This window comes from Cryptomeria japonica, chromosome 4 (assembly GCF_030272615.1).
Source record: "Cryptomeria japonica chromosome 4, Sugi_1.0, whole genome shotgun sequence".
NCBI classification, from domain to species: Eukaryota; Viridiplantae; Streptophyta; class Pinopsida; order Cupressales; family Cupressaceae; genus Cryptomeria; species Cryptomeria japonica.
Window position 1 is genome coordinate 518029907 of NC_081408.1, and position 22306 is coordinate 518052212.

Below are 22306 nucleotides of genomic sequence, written 5' to 3' on the forward strand. Positions count from 1 at the left end.
CAATATACTCATCTCTTCTAATATAACATTTACTTCCAAAAATTCTGAAATACTTAAGAGTAGGAGTATTACCAAACCATAGTTCATGAGGGGTCTTACCGGTTTCACCTTTGATGTGAACTTTGTTGAATGTATAGACAAAAGTGCTTACTGCCTCTCTCCAGTACACATGTGGTAGATTTGCTTCTGTTAACATACTTCTTGCTGCATCCAAAATAGTTCTGTTTTTCCTTTCAACAACTCCATTTTGTTGTGGTGTTCGAGGTGCTGATAACTGTCTTTTGATTCTATTTACTTCACAGAATGTATTAAAATCTCTAGATGTGAATTCTCCTCTGTGATCTGATCTTAAACATTTAATTTTCTTACCGGTTTCATTTTCAACCATTGCTTTGAATAGTTTGAACTTCCCAAGTGCTTCTGACTTTTCTCTGAGAAAAGTAACCCAACACATTCTAGAATAATCATCAGTAATTAGCATGAAATATCTATCACCTTGTAAGCTTTTAGTTCTAGCCAGACCACATAAATCAGTGTGAATTAAATCAAGAGCATTATTGGATTTTTTTGGAATACTTTTGAAACTAGCTCTAACTTGTTTTCCAAATTGACATTCCTTGCAAATTGTATTCTGAGGTTTCATAATTTTAGGTAGATCTCTAACTACCTTAGAAGTACTGATTTTTACCATGCAATCAAAATTTACATGACATAGTCTTTTATGCCATAGCCAACTTTCATCTATATGAGCAATTAAGCATGTCTTTTCACTATTATTCAAATGAAAGATATTACCTCTAGTCTAATTATCGGTTGCAATTTCCAAACCAGTTCTATTCATGATTTTGCATTTTCCATTTTTAAATTGTAATTGAAAACCTTTCTCAACTAATTGACCAACACTTAAAAGATTATGTTTTAATCCTTCAACATAGTAAACATTGTCAGTGTTATGTTTACCATCAAGAGATATTGAACCCTTACCTTTGATTGAACAGGCTTTGTCATCTCCGAATCTTACTAAATCTCCATTGTATTCTTGAAAGTTCAAGAATTTACCTTTGTCTCCAGTCATGTGATGTGAGCATCCTAAGTCAATAATCCATTCATCCTTTGATTCAACTTTAGCTGCTAGGGCTTGTTCTACCGGTTGAGCAGTAGGTACCAGTTGATCTTCTGTTATAGCAACAAAGACCCATCCATTGTCTGTTGGATCCTCATTAGAATCATCAGTCACACCTTCATCAACAATGTAACAAGATTTATCTTTGTTTTTCTTAAATCTATATCTCTGATATTCAGGATTAGGTTTGTATGTCCTTCTAGCTTCTTCTCTTAGTCTAGCATGTCTATCAGGGCATCTTGAAGCCATATGACCAATCTTATTGCAGTTGAAACATTTAAAGGGTGCTTTACCTTCATACTTACTTCCAATTGGACCTTTTGGCATTTTTCTTGCAAATAGTGCTTCAAGTTCTTCAAGCTCTTCATTCTCCTTCCTGGTTTCTTCAAGTTCTCTTGCATAAAAGGCTCTCCAGTCTGATTTATCAAAAGATGGAGCAGATGATGTTGATGCTTTGAAGGCCAAATCAGTTTTTATAGTAGCAACAGGACCAAATTCCTCAATTTCAAAAGCTAATAGTTTTCCAATCAATGTATCCCTAGTTACTGATGTATTAGGCATTGTTTTTAACTCATTAATAGCAGTAACCTTCATCTTATATGCTGGTGGCAAACCTCTTAAGATTTTTGAAACAATCTCATCTTCACTCAAGGTTCCTCCACAACATTTGATACCTAAAACAATTTCATTTACTCTTTCCATAAAAGCAGAAATTCTTTCATCTTCTTCCATTTTTAGATGTTCATACTTGACTCGGAAGCTTTCAAGTTTTGCAATTTTGACTATTGAATCCCCTTCATTCAGTGTTTCCAAATGTTCCCAAATAGCTTTTGCAGTAGATCTATCTGATAACCCCATGATTTGTTGATCTGATAATGTGCTCAAAAGTGCTTCTCTTGCTTTGCAATCATTTTCTTCATCTTTAGCTAAATTAATAGGAGCAGTCTAACCAACTACAACAGCAGTATAACCATTCTTAGTAACTTCCCAGATATCCTTACCAATGCAATTCAGATGTGTCTCCATTCTAATTTTCCATATTCCATAGTTGGTTCCATCAAGTTTAGGACTATCCTTTCTAAAATAATTAGTAGACATTGGATCTCCTCAAGTTGTTAAACTTCTGCAAAAAGAGGACTAGGCTCTGATACCAATTGTAGATCCTAGGGACAACTGAGAGGGGGGGGTGAATTAGTTGTCTAATAAATTCAAACCAAAATCTTATTAACCAACTTAATGCTTAGTACCGGTAAGACAGTTAAGTATGCCGGTAAACAGTGTTAACAGAAAATTGCTATACCGGTAAGAATTAATGCATGAAACATAAACATAAAGTCATCCACAACACATGACACAAATATTGTACGTGGAAACCCTGTAAGGAGAAAAACCACGTTGGGAAACCTTACCTACAATCAGATGATACTACTGCAGATAGTAAGTGTACAAAAGAGGGGTTTGCACATGCAGAAAGGCCAACAGCCTAGAGCTCACTACTCAATCATAGATGGGAGTCACACTGACTATAGTTGGATGGTTAAATCCAATGAGAATGTACTACACAAAATAGCATCTTCATATGCTGGATTCAGTACCGGTGTAATGCTGATATGCTTCTACAAAAACCTAGCTTCACCTTCAAATGATGTCTTCATGTATATCTCTGGTTGAACTCACATATATCCTTCCTTAAATCTTTTTCGCATTCCACACTTGATCTTACAAATAAGATCTTACATTTATACCATACCCTAAGACCAATTTTAGTAGGTTAGCTCTACAAGATATTACAATAAAAACATTTTACAAATAATACAATATCCGATGCAATAACTGATTGAACATGTCGGCTTAATGTATTTACAACAATAATAAATCATCTCCATAGCGTGCCATGCTAATCTAGAAAAGATAATCCTGCCGGTGTAACCCTAGATAACCTAGACCTATTTGTCGGTAAAAGAAAATATGCAAATAAGAATATGCCAATGATTATTACTTCAAAGAAAAGTGTCCACATGATGTCTTCAATATTACCAGGTGTCTTCCATGTCAATGCAGGTACCGATGAACATTATATCCTATCGGTTAACCATATACCAGTGACTGTTGAACAATTTACTGATTGTTGGTGAATGTTGCTGGATCTCCAAAGTAGGTGTATTTAATAGGTCTTGACATCAATGACAAAACCATACCAAAATACCAACAATAACTTGTTGTAAACACATGGTTTGATTCAAAGTGTATTCACCCATGCCCTTGTCTTGGAATTTCCCTTTAAGCTCACCTTGTTTTGATGTCGAAGGTTTTAATGATTCAGGATCAATGTATGCAGAAGAAGGGACAACTTCCCTATTACTTGGAAAGATAGTCTTAGTTTTTGGTCTTAAGTTATTGCAGTATATGAATGGATTAGGATCACCATTAACTGTTATTTTGACTCTGTTGTGAGTAAAATTAATGCATTGGTGATATGTAGATGGAACTACCCTCATTTCATGAAAACAAGGATGTCCTAGTAATATATTGTATGTGAGATCCAGGTCTAGGACTTGACAAACCACATCCTTTGTAACTGGCCCAACTCTGAGAGGCAAGGTGATTGTGCCTTTGGATGAATGCTCTTCATCATTATATGCCTTGATGGTAATTTTGTTTGTAGAATTCACAACTTTATCTGAATATCCCAATTGTTTAATAGTGCTCAATGTACAAACATTTAGACCTGCTCCTCCATCTATCAAGACTCATTTTATTCAATGTTTGTGTATGAAGGCTTCAATGTGTAAAGGTGCATTATGTGGTTGACTCACAGAGACGTTGTCAACTTCTATGAATGTAAGGGAGTGTGGAATGGAAAGGTATCCCACCATGGTTTGATACTGGTCCACATTCAGATCAGTAGGGACAAAGGTGTCTCTCAATATTTTGTCAAGAATGACTTTATGTGCGAGGGATATGTGTAAGAGCTCAAGGATTGAGATAAGCGTGGGTGTCTTCCCTAATTGTTCTACAAGGTTATACTCAGGTTTGGTTGACGAAGAAGTGGTGTTTTTGGCTGGAGCACCTTGCAAAGTGAATTTACCTCGACAAGTTGTAACATTACATTCAGAGGTAGGTTCGGAAGAAGATCAAATGCCTTTTAGGACAATCTTGGGTCTTTGGATAGAATTCTCAGGTGTTTTGTCCTTGATGATAATGGTAGAGACATAATTGTCCATCAAAATGTGATTGATATTTGAATCATAGTTATAGGATGCTCTGGTATAGTTGGTTTGGTCATCTGTGGCTTTAGCTTTTCCCTTGTCATGTTTTGGGAATGGTTCTTTAAACATCTCATGTTCTTGATTGGATGAGTGTCCTTCAATCTCAATGTCACCTCTATCAATGAGATCTTGTATGATGTTCTTCAGTCGATGATAGTTTCCTATTTTATGTCCCTTGCTTTTATGAAATTCACAATACTCGTCATTATTCCACCAATTTGGTTTAATCTTTGGTTCATATGGAAGTAGATCTGGGATTGTTATTATCTTGTTTGCCACTAGCTTCTTGAAAACTGATTCTAGTGGTTCTCCCAACGGAGTGTACTTTCTTTGTGACTTGGAAGTTGTTTGAGTATTCACCTGATTGTTTGTAGAGCTTGATCCAAAAAAAATGATTTTGGGTCGCACTGTATTGGCATCAACAACACCATCATTGACTGTGTTCTTGTTTTTATTCCAAAATCTTGGCTTATCTTTTCCTTTAAAGTCATCTTTGTTTTCTTTGAATATCTTAATTACTCCTTGCTCAATTAGGACCTTTTCTGTCACTAAGCCTTTTTCAATGACATCTTTGAAGGTGGACAAACAAGATTTTCTTAGGTCATAACCAATGTCTTTGTTAACATTTTGGGTGAACATCTCTATCATTTGTTTTTGTGGAATTTCACAAGAGCATCTGCTGGCTAGATTCCTCCATCTTTGTAAAAATGATGAAAAAGACTCTCCATCCTTTTGCTTAGTGTTGCACAAAGTAGTGGCTGATATGTTTGTCTCTATGTTGTATGAGAAATGTTGGATAAATACCTCTGCTAAGTCACCCCATGACTTAATACTAGGTGGAAGTTGGGAGAATAGCTTGATCACCTAAGCTTTGTGGGAATAATCTCATCAAATATGTCTCTTCTCCTGCTACCTTAATCCAAGCTGTGAAAAACTATCTTATGTGTGCCTTAAGATCCCCTTTTCCTATGTACTTATCAAACTTAGGTGTCACGAAATGTGTAAGAAAAGGAGGCATTGGAATGTTCTTGTCAAATGGATAAGGACACATGTCTCTCATTGTGTAAGTTGGCTTCGGTGTATTTATGTCCTCCATTTTCTTTTGTAAGTCCTTGATTTGCTGTTCCAAATTATTCTTAGGTGGAGACTAACTTCTTGGACCATACCCCATGCCTGAACCACCGAGTGGAGGAGGAGCATGTTGCATATATGGATGATATTGATCATACACATGTTCATATGGAGGAGGTCTATAATGATGCTGCATATATGGACCACTTCGTATAGAGTCATGATGAGGAATGCAATATCTACTTTGTCCATGTATACCATACTCTATAGGCATTTCATGAGTTTTTTCTAGTGTGTTGCCCCCAAATTTGACGCGGGGTTTCCTTGTGTCCAAATTTTGAACATGCCTTTGGATATCCAATTGCTTTGGTAGTTGGTCCTTAGCATTGGTATGTGATTGAGTATATTTTTTTGCATAAGACTTCCATAATGGTCTGCGAAGGTGAGTATCATATGCTTGACCATGTGTGTATAGGACCTCTAGTTTTTTAAACAAAGATGATGGTGATTCAGGCACCATATGTGGTCCTCTATTGCCTCCACTATTAGGCCTCCTTTGATCCATGTTGAGGTGAGGTTGTTGCAAAGGTTGATTTTCCATTATTTGAGACATGTCAAAATTAGGAAGGATCTTGGTTCCACTTTGTGCCATCACTTGTAAGAAATATTGTCTATCTCTCCTCATTATTTCTTCAACCAATCGATTGAAACGGGGATCCATAATGGAGTCTTCCACTTCTGCTAAATGCACTGAAATGTTGTCCATAGTGTCATTGTGTGTATCATTGTTGTTTGTAGTGTCCATGTTCTCAACATTTGGAATGTTTCTATAGGCATCCATGTCAGGTAATGTGTTATGATCAGAATTGAAAAAGACATCATTGTCATACTCATAGACACTCATGTTTGTGGACTCTTGAGCCTCTTTAGTTTCTCTCCTAGATTTTTGGGAATGGGTTTCAACCATGAACTAGTTATTGACCAAGATGTGTGAGACTAGATGAAAGATGGAAAGAGTATGGAAGACCAAGAGCTAGATGGAATGTAAATGAATTTAAAGTTTTACTTGCAATGTCCAAAGTGTGAGACCAAGTATGTATGTAGTAGAGTAGGTGTGGCTTCCAAAGAGATGATAGTTTCTCTTCATGAGGTAAGTTGACCTTGACTCTAAGTAAGACCAAATGAGACCCAAAGGTGATAGACCTTGATGAGGGACCACTTAGCAAAATGTTGTTGTATGTAGTGTGTTGACAAAGTATGATGAGGACAAGCATGTGACCTTTTGACTCAAATTTAGATGAATGTGAATGTAATGCAAGGTGTAAAGCAATAATGGAATTTGTGAGACCTAAAGACAAGTTGAATGCTAGATGAAAACCCAGAGAGATAACCTAGGAAGCTCAATAAGTCTGAAACTAAATGTTCTTGTTTGCTGAATTATGAAAGTTTTCAATTCTGAACACAGATGTGCCTATATACTTCACAGATGCGCTTAAATGATACAGACGTTATTCTGTCAGACACAAACACGTTTCAGAGATTTTGTAAATGTAATGTTTCTCAAAAGACACAGATGCGTTTCTGCCCTTCACAGACGCGGTTCTGTTAGACACAGACGCGTTTCTGGAAATTTTGTGCAATTCTCCAATGTGTGAAGTTGCTTGTTGTGACCAAATCTGAATGTTTGACTGTTTTTCATGACAAGAGAACACAGTGTTGATGAAGACTCAATGTTTCCAAGTGTTTAGACTCAAAATGACTCAAAAGAAAGTGTGTTGTTTGATGTAAAAATATTTTTGCATACACTTGAAGACGCAAAAGACACAATGTTTTGATGTTTGGTCTTGAATGTTTGATTGTTTAAAATAAGTCAAGCACAATTCTTATGGCTGGCCAGGATAATAGTTGTTGATTCCCACATGAGGCTACACTATTCAGAGTGGATACTTAGATGCTTGACCCCACTGGCTGTTTGGTTTGGAGCCTGATCAGTCTCCAAGTGGGAGATTGTTGATATGTGGTGATTGATCAGCAAAGTACTATACAATCAACTTGGCTGGCTAGGAAAAAAAAATTTGCCATTTTTTGTTGATGAAAATCGACATTGTAATAAAACCCTAAAAAGGATGACTTTGTTTATTGCCCTAAAAACGCATGTTATAAGCGGCAGCTGGGATGCTTAAGGCATTGTAGGGTTGATGTACTATTTTTGTTGGATAATAAGAAAGATTGGAGGGCTATGTATGGTGGACGTAACCCATTATGGGTGAACCACATTAAATCTCTGCGTTATCTATGGCCTATTTTATTTCTTTATCTTTTGTATTTAAATCTACATATAATTGTTAGTTCATATTTGCTTTGGATCTGCTTGAAACCCTAACAATTGGTATCAGAGCAAGGTTTTCTGTAAATTGGCAGGACTTTCAAATTTGAGTGGGAGCAATGGAGGATTCCAAATTCAAGGTCGAAAAGTTTAAAGGCCAGAATTATCAGTTATGAAAAATGCAAATGGAGGATTACCTATATCAAAAGGATTTGTGGCGGCCATTGGAAGGAAAGGTAAAGAAATCAACCACAATTTCAGATGAAGAGTGGGACATTTTAGATAGAAAGGCACTGGGATCCATTCGATTGTGCCTTGCAGCGTTTGTAGCATTCAATATAATAGAAGCAAAAATGAATGTAGATTTGATGGTGATATTGGCTAAGTTGTATGAGAAACCCTTGGCTTCGAATAAGGTATTTCTTATGAAGCGTCTGTTTAATTTGAAAATGAGTGAGGGAGGATCTGTAGCGGAGCACTTAAATGAATTTAATACAATTACCAGTCGATTGTCTTCACTAAAAATTACTTTTGCAGAAGAGGTTAGGGCTCTCTTGATTTTATGTTCTTTGCCAGAAAACTGGAATAGCTTGGTTATGGCTGTAAGTAACTTTGTCTCTGGTAAAAATACTTTGGTATTTGATGATATTGTTGGTGTTATCCTAAGTGAGGAAATGCAAAGGAAAAGCACAGTTGAGACTCCAACATCATCAGGTAGTGTTTTGAATGTGGAGAACAAAGGAAGATCAAAGGAAAGAAGAAAAGGCCCTAGGAATGAGAAGTCATGAGGGAAGTCAAAGAAAGGACGCTCTCAATCTAGAGGAAAGAAAGATTGCTGGTACTGCGGAAAGCCTGGTCATCTAAAGAAAGACGGTTGGTCTCAAAAAAACAAAGAAGGAGACAAAAATGAAAATGACAGTAAGGAAGCTAATATTGCAAGTAATACTTTACAAGATGCTTTAATCTTATGTTTGGATAATGTTAATGATTCTTGGGTAATAGATTCTAGGGATTCATTTCATGCTACACCCCATAGAAAATATTTTCTAGATTATGTTCAAGGTGATTTTGGACAGGTATATTTGGGTGATGATGAGCCCTGTCAAATTGTTGGAAAAGGAAAGATAAAGATCAAGTTGCAGAATGGAAATGACTAGTTTCTGTAGGAGGTAAGACATGTTCCTAATTTAAGAAGAAATTTAATTTCTGCAGGGCAACTAGGTAGTGAAGGTTGCATAGTTACCTTCTCAGATAGTATGTGCAAGGTCACTAAAGGATCATTAGTAGTAGCTAAAGGTACGAAGGTAGGCACATCATATCTGTGTACTGGTAACACTTACTCTACCCTAGCTGCTACAGATAAAGTTACTGCAGGGACAACAACAATAGATGTTGCAAGAACAGATTCGATAATGTGGCACCATAGGCTTGGGCACATGAGTGAGAAAGGGTTGAAAATCTTTCACTCCAAAAATCTATTGACAGGACTAAAGAAGATTGATTTAGAGTTTTGTGAAAACTGTGTTTATGGTAAACAAAAAAGAGTCAGGTTTCTAAAGGTTGGGAAAGAGAAGAAGAGTGAGAAGTTAGAGCTTGTGCATCCAGATGTATGGGGACCAACTTGGGTATCATCTCTTGGTGGCTCTTGTTATTATGTTATTTTTATTGATGAATCAACTAGAAAAACATGGGTATATTTCCTAAAACAAAAATCAGATGTTTTTGAAACTTTTAAGAAATGGAAAGCTTTGGTTGAGAATGAGACAGGGAAAAAGTTGAAGTGTCTCAGATTGGATAATGGAGGTGAGTATTGCAGCAAAGCATTTGAAGATTATTGCTCCTTAAATGGGATTCGAAAGCAGAAGACAATTCCAAGAACTCCATAGGAAAATAGTGTGTCAGAGAGAATGAATAGGACTATCATGGAACGTACAAGGAGCATGAGATTGCATGTTGGATTGCCCTTACATTTTTGGGTAGATGTTGTACATACTATCGTCTATTTGATAAATAGAGGACCTTCAACCCCTTTGGATGGTGGTATTCCAGAGGAGGCATGGACTGGTAAAAAAGTAAATTATTCTTTTCTGAAAACCTTTGGTTGTGAAGCTTTTGTCCATGTTGATAAAGAAAATAGAACCAAGCTTGATGCTAAATCTCAAAAATGTAGTGTTGGATGAAATTCCTGAAAATGAAATGCCACAGGTACCTGATGCTCGGCAACAAAAGATTGTCCCACAAACTCCTGCAAGTGTTAGACGCTCTAAGAGGTCAAGTAGACCCCCTGAAAGATTTTCTCCTTCTTTGTATTCTATTTTATTAACTGATTCTGGTGAACCAGAAGAATATGAAGAAGCAATGCAGGTAGATGCCAAACAACAATGGGAGCTAGGCATGAAAGAGGAGATGGACTCCTTGATGAAAAATAAGACTTGGGCCTTAGTCCCTTTACCTGTAAAAAAAAGAGTCTTTCCTAACAAATGGGTTTATCGGCTGAAGGAGGAGGAAGGAGGTCAGAAAAGATATAAGGCCAGACTTGTGGTAAAAGGTTTTGCACAGAAAAAAGGGTATAGATTATGATGAAATATTTTCTCCAATTGTAAAAATGACTTCAATTAGAATGATACTTAGTCTTGTGGCTCCAGATGATTTACATCTTGAACAATTAGATGTCAAAACAGCTTTTCTCCATGGAGATTTGGAGGAGGAAATTTACATGTTGCAACCACGGGGATATGAGGTCAAAGGTAAGGAGAACTTGGTGTGTAGGTTGAAGAAAAGTTTGTATGGCCTAAAGCAAGCACCCCGACAATGGTATCTAAAATTTGACAGTTTCATGGCTGAACATGGTTATCATAGATGTCATTCTGATCATTGTGTATATTTTCAGAGATTGGATAATGGCAGTTATATTATCCTATTGCTTTATGTTGATGACATGCTTGTTGTTGGGTCTAACATGCAACACATAAATGATCTTAAACAGAAATTAGCTAGGTCATTTGCTATGAAGGATTTGGGTGCAGCTAAGCAAATTCTCGGTATGAGGATTACACGGGACAGAAAAATAGAACCTTGAATTTGTCCCAAAGCGAATATATAAAGAAGGTGTTGAAAAGATTTAACATGTAGGATGCAAAAACAATCAGTGCACCTTTGGCTAGTCATTTCAAATTGACTAAGGAGATGTACCCAAAGGCACAGGAAGAGGTAAATAAAATGTCTAACATCCCGTATTCATCAGCTGTTGGTAGTCTGATGTATGTAATGGTTTGCATAAGGCCAGATATTGCACATGTAATGGGAGTTGTGCGTAGGTTTATGAGTAATCCGGGTATGGAACATTGGAATGCTCTGAAATGGATTCTTCATTATTTGAAAGGAACTACTACGAAGGCATTATGTTTCAAAGGATCTAATGCTGCTCTCAGTGGATTTGTTGACTCTGATCTGGTGGGTGATATTGATTCATGGAGGAGTACTACAAGGTATGTTTTTACTATAGGGGAAATTGCAGTCAGTTAGATTTCTAGGCTGCAAAAGGTTGTTGCACTTTCAACCACTAAAATTGAGTATGTTGCTGCTACAGAAGCCAGCAAGGAGATGATTTGGTTGCAATGTTTTTTGGAAGAATTGGGTCAGACACAAGAGGATAGCCCATTGTATACTGATAGCCAGAGTGCCATTCATCTTGCAAAGAACTCTGCTTTTCATTCAAGGACAAAGCACATTCAGCTCAGGTACCACTTCATTCGGACTGTTTTGGAGGAGGGCTAGTTATGGCTTGAGAAGATTCACACAAGTGAGAATCTTGCTAATATGTTCATGAAGGCAGTTCCACAGGAGAAGCTGATTTCTTCATCAGTTTTTGTTGGTCTTCTTGATTGATAATTGTGAATTTATACCAGTCGAGTCCTAGTGTTTTATCCAGCGGATGCTACAAGTACAATGGTGTCATCTAGTATCAGTCTCCAAGTGGAAGATTGTTTGGTTTGGATCCTGATCAGTCTCCAAGTGGGAGATTGTTGATATGTGGTGATTGATCAGCAAAGTACTGTACACTCATCTCGTATTCTCGCCGTCTTTTGTTGATGAAAACCGATATTGTAATAAAACCCTAAAAAGGTCAACTTTGTTTATTGCCCTAAAAATGGATGTTATAAGCGATGGCTGGGATGCTTAAGGCATTGTAAGGTTGATGTACTATTTTTGCTGGATAATAAGAAAGATTGGATGGTTGTGTGTGGTGGACGTAACCCATTTTGGGTGAACCACGTTAAATCTCTATGTTATCTGTGTCCTATTTTATTTCTTTATCTTTTGTATTTAAATCTGCATATAATTGTTAATTCATATTTGCTTCGGATCTACTTGAAACCCTAACACTAGCTCCACCCTCGACACTCACTTCTCAGGGTAGCCAAGTATCAGTTCCCATGAAAACTCCCTGTGGTGAACTTTGTATCTCTACTAAGAACCATATGTGTGTGGGCCACTCCAGAGGTCTGACCTCTTGCCCCAACAACTAGAAGGATTTTGGCTTCTAAAACAAAAAGGTACTAGTAAGGGCATTTGCTTGTGTGGACATACATGCAGCACTTTCAGCTCTATAAATACAGAAGGCTCCTAGCCGGTAGGGGTTACACCCTACAACTGATCAAATAAATTTGATCAAATGGGTTTATGGGGAGACATAGTGTCGATATGAACTAATCAACACACATTATCCATAGTTTTCACCATGGATACAGTTATTTATAGTAGTTCGGAAGAGGTGGGTTTTCCTCGCTACCACTTGGGTCATTCTCTCCTCACTAGTAGTCCTAATGACCACATGGGGAGACAGACCCTATAAAGATTAAACAAAAAGAGCCTATTGCCCAAGACACAAAAGACAATGGTTTAATTTTAGTGCACCAATTGAAGTGTTTGCTAGTCTATGAAAACAAGGCACACAATAAAGATCAAAAACCCTTGCCAAGGTTCTGCAACAAAGATCTATTAGTAGTTTGGATTGTTTCAAATGATCACCCCTTCCTGCAAGCACACAAGCTAGGTAAATTTTAGATCCAAAAGACTTTGTGAAAATAGGGGCCTTCAACAAAACGATTTTGCTTTCAAGACAAGCTGCACCAATTTTGTTAGCTAGGTCTGAAGATGTTACCTCAAAATAAATCAGATCTGAAATCTGAATGACGAAAAACCAAATCAAAGAAACCAAAATGTAACAACTGCACATAGACACGGTTATCCGAAACACAAACGCTATATAAATTTGTAGATGCGGTTCCTAAACACAGATGCGTCTGAAGACTTCACAAACGTGACTAGAGAACACAGACGCATTTCCTGGAATCTGCACACACAAAAAAAACTGTCGAAGGCGCAGACACGATTCCAAATGTCACAGACGCGGCAAAAAATCAAAAACGCAATCTGAAAGTACACAGATGCGAAAATATCAAAATGTTGTCGGAAATGTCAGATCTGCAACTTCAAAAACATGAAATCTGCACAAAAGATGTTAAATGCAAAAAGGACAAGAGTCCCACGAGATGTGCCAAAATGTTTATGATGAAAGTGGAATAACAACAATATTGAAAGACTAAACGAATTCAACCACAAAACCCTAGCCTAACAATAACAAAGATCCACCATAACATATGACGATTACCTAAGACAATGCAAATCAAATGAAATCACAAAGATTATACCATCACATGTCCAATAGGGTTTGAATCTCCATTATTCCTATCTCCATTGATCTTGCTTGATATATTTGCTCTCAGATTTTATGTGCACAAGAGCTCAACAAAGAACGTAAATGTGGTTGCAAGTAGGATCGCATATGAAAGTTCAAAGGCGTAGTGTAGTCAAGTAATCATCGGAGGTTGATAATGAAGGAAGCATCTCCTTATATAAAAGACACTATAAGAAATGGAGGGATAAGATTGAGAGATGTAAAAGATAAATGGTCGGCTATGATTAAAGGGTAGGTAAAGAAAATAAGAAAATAATGAGAGGGTCGGTAGTGTAGGATTTAAGAGATGAATGACATGTGTCATAGGTGGAAAAGGCTAATGAATTAATTAAATAAATAAAGATTTATTTAATTAATAGAAGAAGTAGGATAGTTAAATAAATAAAATATTTATTTAATTTAGGAAAAAGGATAATTTAAATAAATAAATGTATTTATTTAAATGAGAAATAAGGCTAGAAGAAGATAAATGAATTAATTAAATAAATAAAGATTTATTTAATTAATAGAAGAATTAGACTAAAGTAATTAAATAAATAAAATATTTGTTAAATTAGACTGGACAATTTTAGGTGTCTACAATAGTTTTGAAAAAAATTATTTAGTAGTTTATATAATTTATTTAATACTTTTTTTATTACATTTTTTAGTAAAAGTTAATATTTTTATATATATATTTTTTAACTCTATATTACTTATAGTAGTTTATATATTAAGTTGATATTAACTTAATTTATATAATTAAATAATATGATTAGGTTAATATTTATAGTATATTTTATATATAATTAAGTTGATATAAACTTAATTTATATTATTAAGTCAATATTTTTTAGTTTTTAAATATATTTTATTTATATTATATTTTTTGTAATTTAATTATATTGTTTTTATTTATTTTTTATTTTAATAAATTGATATTAACTTGATATGGATTTAATTGATTTAATCTAATTGATATCTAATACATATTAATATCAATATCAATTAGGTTAATATCAATAGATATAATTAAGTTAAAATCAATTAGGTTAAATCATATTAACTTAATTATATAAATTAGGTTAATATCAACTACGTTAAATCATATTAACATAGTTGATATTAACCTACTTTATATAATTAAGTTATATGATTTAACCTAATTGATTTTAACCTATTGATAAAGTTAAAATCAATAGGTTATATAATTAAGTTAATATCAATAGGTTATATGATTAAGTTAATATCAATAGGAAATAGGTTATACTGATATTAACTTAATTATATAACCTATTGATTTTAACTTTATCAATAGGTTAAAATCAATTAGGTTAAATAATATCAACTTAATTATATAAATTAGGTTAATATCAACTATATTAATATGATATTAACTTAATATGATTTCACCTAGTTGATATTAACCTAATTGATATAATAAGTTAATATGATTTAACCTAATTGATTTTAACTTAATTATACCTATCGATATTAATATTTATTAGATATCAATTAGATTAAATCAATTAAACTCATATCAAATTAATATCAATTTAATTAAAATAATAAAATAAATAAAACAATATAATTAAAATATAAAAAATATTATATAAATAAAAGATATTTAAAAACTAAAAAAATACTAACTTAATTATATAAATTAGGTTTATATCAACTTAATTATATACAAAATATACTATAAATATTAACGTAATCATATTATTTAATTATATAAATTAAGTTAATATCAACTTAATATATAAACTACTATAAATAAAGTTGAAAAATATATAAAAAACTATTAACTTCTACTAAAAATATAATAAAAAATTATTAAATAAATTATATAAACTACTAAATAATTTTTTTACAAAAGCAAATTTTTTTTGAAGAGGGGGCTAGCCCGCCAGCATTTTGTCGGCCCCCCACTTACCCTCAACACTTACACACGGCAGAGGAATTTACGGCAAGAGATGGCGGGCACGATGCACCGATGAGGCAGAAGAAATAGGGTACTTCCAAGCAGGTACTTGGAGACAGGCCTAGGCTATGCTGTGTTGTTTAAAGGGTTGCATAGCCAGGGCTGTAGCTATTTTGGCTCCAAAAAGGCATGCCATGCCATGATGCGGTTCCAAAATCGCATGCCCTCCATGATGTCATCAAACACGTTCTGGGATCCACCATCAGGCTGACGTGGAGGCATATTGCCATTTTGCGGTTGACAGAAAACATTTGCGTGCAGCTAACATTTTCCAGCGGTTCTCATGGTCAGTCACGCACACGGCTAAATTTTAAATGACTACATGGGAGGGAATTTTTTGAAATTCTATTCCCGCTCAAACAATTCAAAATTTTTAAAATACCTAAAACTAGATGCTTTCTCATTTTCCATGTGAGGTGCAGCCATGAATGAAAGCCAGAGGAAGAAAGCATGAAAGGAATGAAAAATGCAGTGGGATTTGAGGGTCCATGGGTGTGGAAGTAGATTGTTTTCATCCAAAGGTTTGATTTTTTTTTACAGCCTTCATTATATGATTTTTCTTACGTGATGGTGAGATGTTTAGATTTTTATGATTCTCGATTTTTTTTGGGAATTATGTAGCAAAGGCAGGTGCTAGTTTTCTTGGTGCTAGTGTATAATCTAGTAAACTCTTCCCCTCAAAGTCATGCTAGTTTTCTTGGTGCTAGTGTATAATCTGGTTAACTCTTCCCTTCAAAGATTTTGAATCAAATTCAATTGTACCTATTCATGTGGTTAAATTGCATCTTCATAGGTATTGAACCTTTGAATTCCTTGTCCATTGCCTCTATGAGTGTTGTGCCCTATGCCAGGAGTATCATTGAATCAAATCCGCTAAAACCAGGTCTGATCTGTTCGTATCATCGCCTAGAAGGCAGGCTTGGCATGAGACAAGTTCTACAAATTACTTGAAGAAGAAGCTCCACTACCAGGTTTTGATGGTCCATTTTATTTGGAGACAAGTGTACCCAGCAGTATGTGGAAATCTCCTCCACATACTTACAGCTGCAGCACAAAATCTTCCACTTCCATGTCTCTCGACGGACGATAGATGCTATAAAATTGCCTCATACTACAACCAACCCAAATGCAAGCTTTTAAAATTCATTTTGAGCCACAGGTACGTAAGTGTACAAGGTGGATCGAGGATCTGTATGGCATGCTCTTGCTGCTATAACCTATTTTTTTAATTTGAATCCAGAGAAATCTAGGGTTTTCTTAGGATAAGGGTCTATAATCTTTCGATCTGGAGGAAGAAATTTAAAATTGAATCTAGAACTGAACTAACCCTAGACTAAACTGTTGTAACCTTCCTATTACTGTCTGTATACTCTAAGGATTCAGCTTGGCTTTTAGGCTTACAGGTGTAAGTATTGGGTTGTGTCTATTCTGGCTCCAAATGGGCGAATTTGTCAGACTAACAACGATGTGTTATGCAATCTCAGTCATCCAATAAAAAATCTATGGTTAAAAAGGTGGGACTAACATCGTGTGTTAGTCGCGTGGTATGGCATTTTGGAGCCAAATAGACATGTCCGTAAGTATTTGTAATGTATCTGAATATGATAAATATTTATAGTTTAGTATAGCTTTTAATGGCAACATTTAAATCGTTGGATTTATAGCAATATATTTATTGTGATCCAAGTTGACACGAATGTAATTATGTAGAGCTGTATAAAAATATATTGTCAAAAAAAAAACAGATTGCAGAACTTTTGAGATTGTGGCATCTGTTGAACATGTTATATTTTCATATAAATTTTAAGGTCAATGCAAAATGTATTTATCATAAGTTGTATCATTTTTTTGGATGGCAATCTTTATAGGAAAAATTTAGCTTACTATTCACATATCAATTACCTTATAAGAAGTATAATCAAGTTTAAATTTTTTAAAGATATAAATTTATTTGCATTTTCTTAACTATGATATATGAAGACAAATTCGAATTATTCACTTTTCACCATTGTAAACTTAAAATTGATATATTAGTATTTTACATTTTTTTTTTATTAATATAATATATCAAAGAATGAATAATCAAAGAATGAGTATATTTTTATTATTTTTCTCTTTTGTTGATTTAGAGAGAAATAATATTTCCAAAGGGATTTGTTACTATTGGAAATTTTCGGAATTTATTAAGTAAAAAATTCTCTAAACATTATTAAATGTAAATAGACAAATCTTTGAGAAATTTTAAAATGATTAGTGTAACTTTTGAAAGATATCTTTGAAAATCATTTGAATGTTAGGGGTCCTATTGTGTCTAAATCATGTCTATCATGATACATAGGTGCACCAAAACAAAAATGCTAATACAAAGGAACCCCCTCAATATGAGTTGCATCACATTGATATGTATCTTCATCTTATATTGCAACTCATCCACATCATTGTAACTAGGTCATGATTCATATAAAATTAATAGATCCACTATCACATGCATTTTTATCAAACTCATGGATACAAAGTTGTAATATATTACCACTACAAATGTTGAGTTTATTTTTCATTTTAGACTCAAAATTAAAATTCAATCCTTCAATCCAAGCATGATGTAAGTCTATATGGAATGTCTCTGAAGAAGAGGTAAGGATTTTAGAGTTTTTATCCAATTTAATTCCTTCATAAAAAAATATCCACAATAGAACCGCCCTTGTGGATAAGTTCTAGAATGATTTTGCCTTGAGTTCAAAACCTCTTACCAATCAACATTATTAGGGTCAACACATTTAATTAATGAATTTAAAGAACAATCTCAACATCATTTGCACCATGAATAACTAGTATTTCTAACCCATGCTCTACAAATTTACCAAGGTAAGAAGCTTGTTCATTCATAGAAAAACACTTTTCCTTATCAGTATTCATATTAGTAAGATTTTTATGTGAAGGTCAAATCTCTAATTTATCATCATAGGAGAAATTACAACTTATAGAAATACAATAAAATAAATTTATCATCACAATCAACAAGAAATATTTAGTTTGAGATCTTCAAATTGAGTGCCTAAACATTTATCTTTAATAACATCATTAAATAAACTAAAAAATCATTGTCCATAATAACATAATCATTTTTAAGTAATCAAAAGTCCACTTCACCCATACATTTGCAAATTCCCTCAAAAAAGTAATGGGAGAGAGATAGACCTAAGAGATGGAGAGAGGGGGAGGAGAGGGAGGGAATGGGAGAGAGACAGACCTAAGAGAGGATGGGGGAGGGAGAGAGGGAAAGATGAACATAATAGGAAAGAGAGACACCTAAAAGAGAGGGGGGGAGAGAGACCTGGTAGAGAGAGAGAGAGACAGAGAGAGAGAGAGGAAATAATGGGAGAGAGAACCTAAGAGAGAGGGAGAGAGGAGTGAGAGTGAGAGTGAGTGAGAGGAAAGGAAGGGAGGGAGGGAAGAGAGAGATGGATGGGGAGGGAGGGAGAGAGGGAAAGAATGGAGAGAATGGAAAGAATGGGAGAGAGACACCTAAGAGAGAGGGAGAGAGATAGAGAAAGGGAAATGGAGGGGTAGGGAGAGATGGAGAGAGAGAGAGGAGATAATGAGAGAAAGAGAGAGACACCTAAGGGAGGGGGAGTGAGAGAGATAGAGATAGAGGGAGGGAAGGTGTATCTCCATCTCTCTTTCCATCTCTCTTTCTCTCATTTATCTCTTGTATCTCCCTCTCAGTCTCTATCTCTCTATCTCACTCTCCTCCTCTCTTAGGTGTATCTCTCTCCCATTCCCTCCCTCTCCTCCCCCTCTCTCCCTCTCTAGGGTCATATGGTATCCTAGGGATCCATGCATGTGTCCTAAGGGGTCATAGGACACTATATGACTCCTTAGGATACCATATGACCTGTAACAACACATAATATGTCATATGGAGTCCTAAGGGGTCATAGGACACCATATGACCCCTTAGCACACCATACGACCCATAATGACACCAAATGGTGTCCTAAGGGGTCATAGAACAGTATATGACCTCTTAGGACACCATACGACCCATAACGACACCATATGGAGTCCTAAGGGGCCAAATGGTGTTGTAAGGGGTCGTAGGAGACCATATGACCCCTTTGGACACCATACGAGCCCTAACGACACCATATGGTTTCCTAAGGGGTCATAGGACAACATAAGACACATAGTGAGACCATATGACCCTTAGGACATAATATGACCCCTAACAACATCTAAGGGGTCATAGGGTGTCCTAAAGGGTCATAGGACACTATATGATCCCTTAGCACACCATAGGACCTATAAAAATACCAAATAATTTCCTAAGGGGTCATAGAATACCATATAACCCTTTAGGACACCATATGGTGTCTTGAGGGGTCATATGGCATCCTATGACTCCTTAGGACACCATATGGTGTCGTTATGGGTCGTATGGTATCTTAGGGGATCATATGGTGCCCTAAGGGGTCATCTGGTGTCCTAAGGTGTTATAGAACACCATATGACCCCTTAGAATACCATATGGTCTCTACCTTTTTCCCTTTAACTCTTTTTACCTCTCTCCCTCCCAACTCCCTTCTCACTCTCACCCTCTATCTCTATCTCTCTCACTCCCCCTCCCTTAGGTGTCTCTCTCTTTCTCTCATTATCTCCCTCTCTCTCTCTCCATCTCTCCCTATCCCTCCCTTTCCCTTTCTCTATCTCTCTCCCTCTCTCGTAGGTGTCTCTCTCCCATTCTTTCCCTCTCTCCCTCCCTCCCCATCAATCTCTCTCTCTCTCCTCTCTCCCTCTCTCTTAGGTCTCTCTCTCCCATTATTTCCTCTCTCTCCCTCTCTCTCTCTCTCTCTCTCTCTCTCTCTAGTGAGATAGAGAGATAGAGGCAGAGAGAGGGAGAGAGAGTTAAGAGAGAAAGAATGAAAGAGAGAAGATTCATGGAACATTGTTTAGGCACATATCGTGTTGATGGAATATTCGACTAACATAGCGTGTTAGTCGCTTTCGCTGATTCGCAGACTGAGTGGTCGTCATTTCCTTTTGCCTCGTGAAACAATGAATTCGACTAACATAGCGTGTTAGTAGCTTTCGTTGATTCATGGGTTGTGTGGCCCCCATTTTCTTTTGCCCTGTGAAACCTATGAATTGGACTAACATGGCATGTTAGTCACTTTCGGTGATTCGCGAGCTACATGGCCGCCATTTATTTTTCCTCAAAAAATAGCGAATTCGACTAACATGGCATGTTAGTCACTTTCAGGTTGTTTTGGTCTTATCGGCGTAGGCTTCCCCGATGTAGTCACTTCATTTGTGTCGAGCTCATCTTCCTCATCGGGCATCAGGATAACTCAAAACGCATCTCCCCGACAATGTATGTTATCTCGATGAGTCTGACTCCCCTTCTTGCTTGGTATCACTTTATCGGAGAGAGTCTCTCTAATAGAGTCCCCTTCTCCATTTAGTGCATCGGGTATCGGGGTAACATAAATTGGGACCTCCTGATAACCCGATGTCACCGCTATGAAGACATGACTCCATCGGTTATCAGCAAGATCTCCACCGATAGCCCCATCGGATATCGGGATGACATTTTTTCCTCATTGCCGATAGTGTATGTTATCCCGATGACAATAAAGGGCTTTCGCTGATTCGCGGGCTGCGTGGCCATCATTTCCTTTTGCCTCACGAAACAGCGAATTTGAATAACATGGCATGTTAGTCACTTTCGCTGATTCGCTGACTGTGTGGCCACTATTTCCTTTTGCCTCACAAAATAGCAAATTTGACTAACATAGCATGTTAGTCACTTTCACTGATTCGCAGACTACGTGGCTGCCATTTCCTTTTGGACCGCAAAACAACGAATTCGACTAACATAGCGTGTTAGTCGCTTTCGGGTTGTTTTGGTCTTATCAACATAGGCTTCCCTAATGTAGGATGACGTGGAAAGTAAAGAAGGTGCATCTTGAAAAGGATCCGACAGTCTGTGTTATTTCAGTGGGTGGAATAGCGTGGAGTTTATCTTTTGCGAAGCAGCGAAAGGATGGTGGGCCTGGCAGATTAGGCAATACGGAGGGACAAACATGCGTATCGGGGTATCGAGTATTGGGGTAACATAAATTGGGACCTCCCGATAACCCGGTGTCATCGCTATGAAGACATGACTCCATCGGTTATTGACAAGAGCTCCACCGATAGCCCCATCGGGTATCGGGATGACATTTTTTCCTCATTGCCGATAGTGTATGTTATCCCGATGACAATAAAGGGCTTTCGCTGATTCGCGGGCTGCATGGCCACCATTTCCTTTTGCCCCACGAAACAGCGAATTCGACTAACATGGTGTGTTAGTTGCTTTCGCTGATTCGCAGACTGTGTGGTCACCATTTCCTTTTGCCTCACGAAACAGCAAATTCGACTAACATAGCGTGTTAGTCACTTTCACTGATTCGCAAACTACGTGGCTGCCATTTCCTTTTGGACCACAAAACAACGAATTCAACTAACATAGCGTGTTAGTCGCTTTTGGGTTGTTTCGGTATTATCAACGTAGGCTTCCCTGATGTAGGATGATGTGGAAAGTAAAGAAGGTGCATCTTGAAAAGGATCTGATAGTCTGTGTTATTTCGGTGGGCGAAATAGTGTGGAGTTTATCTTTCGCAAAGCAATGAAAGGATGGTGGGCTCGACAGATTAGGCAGTATGGAGGGACTAACATGCATATAGGGGTATCGGGTATCGGGGTAACATAAATTGGGACCTCTCGATAACCTGATGTCACTGCTATGAAGACA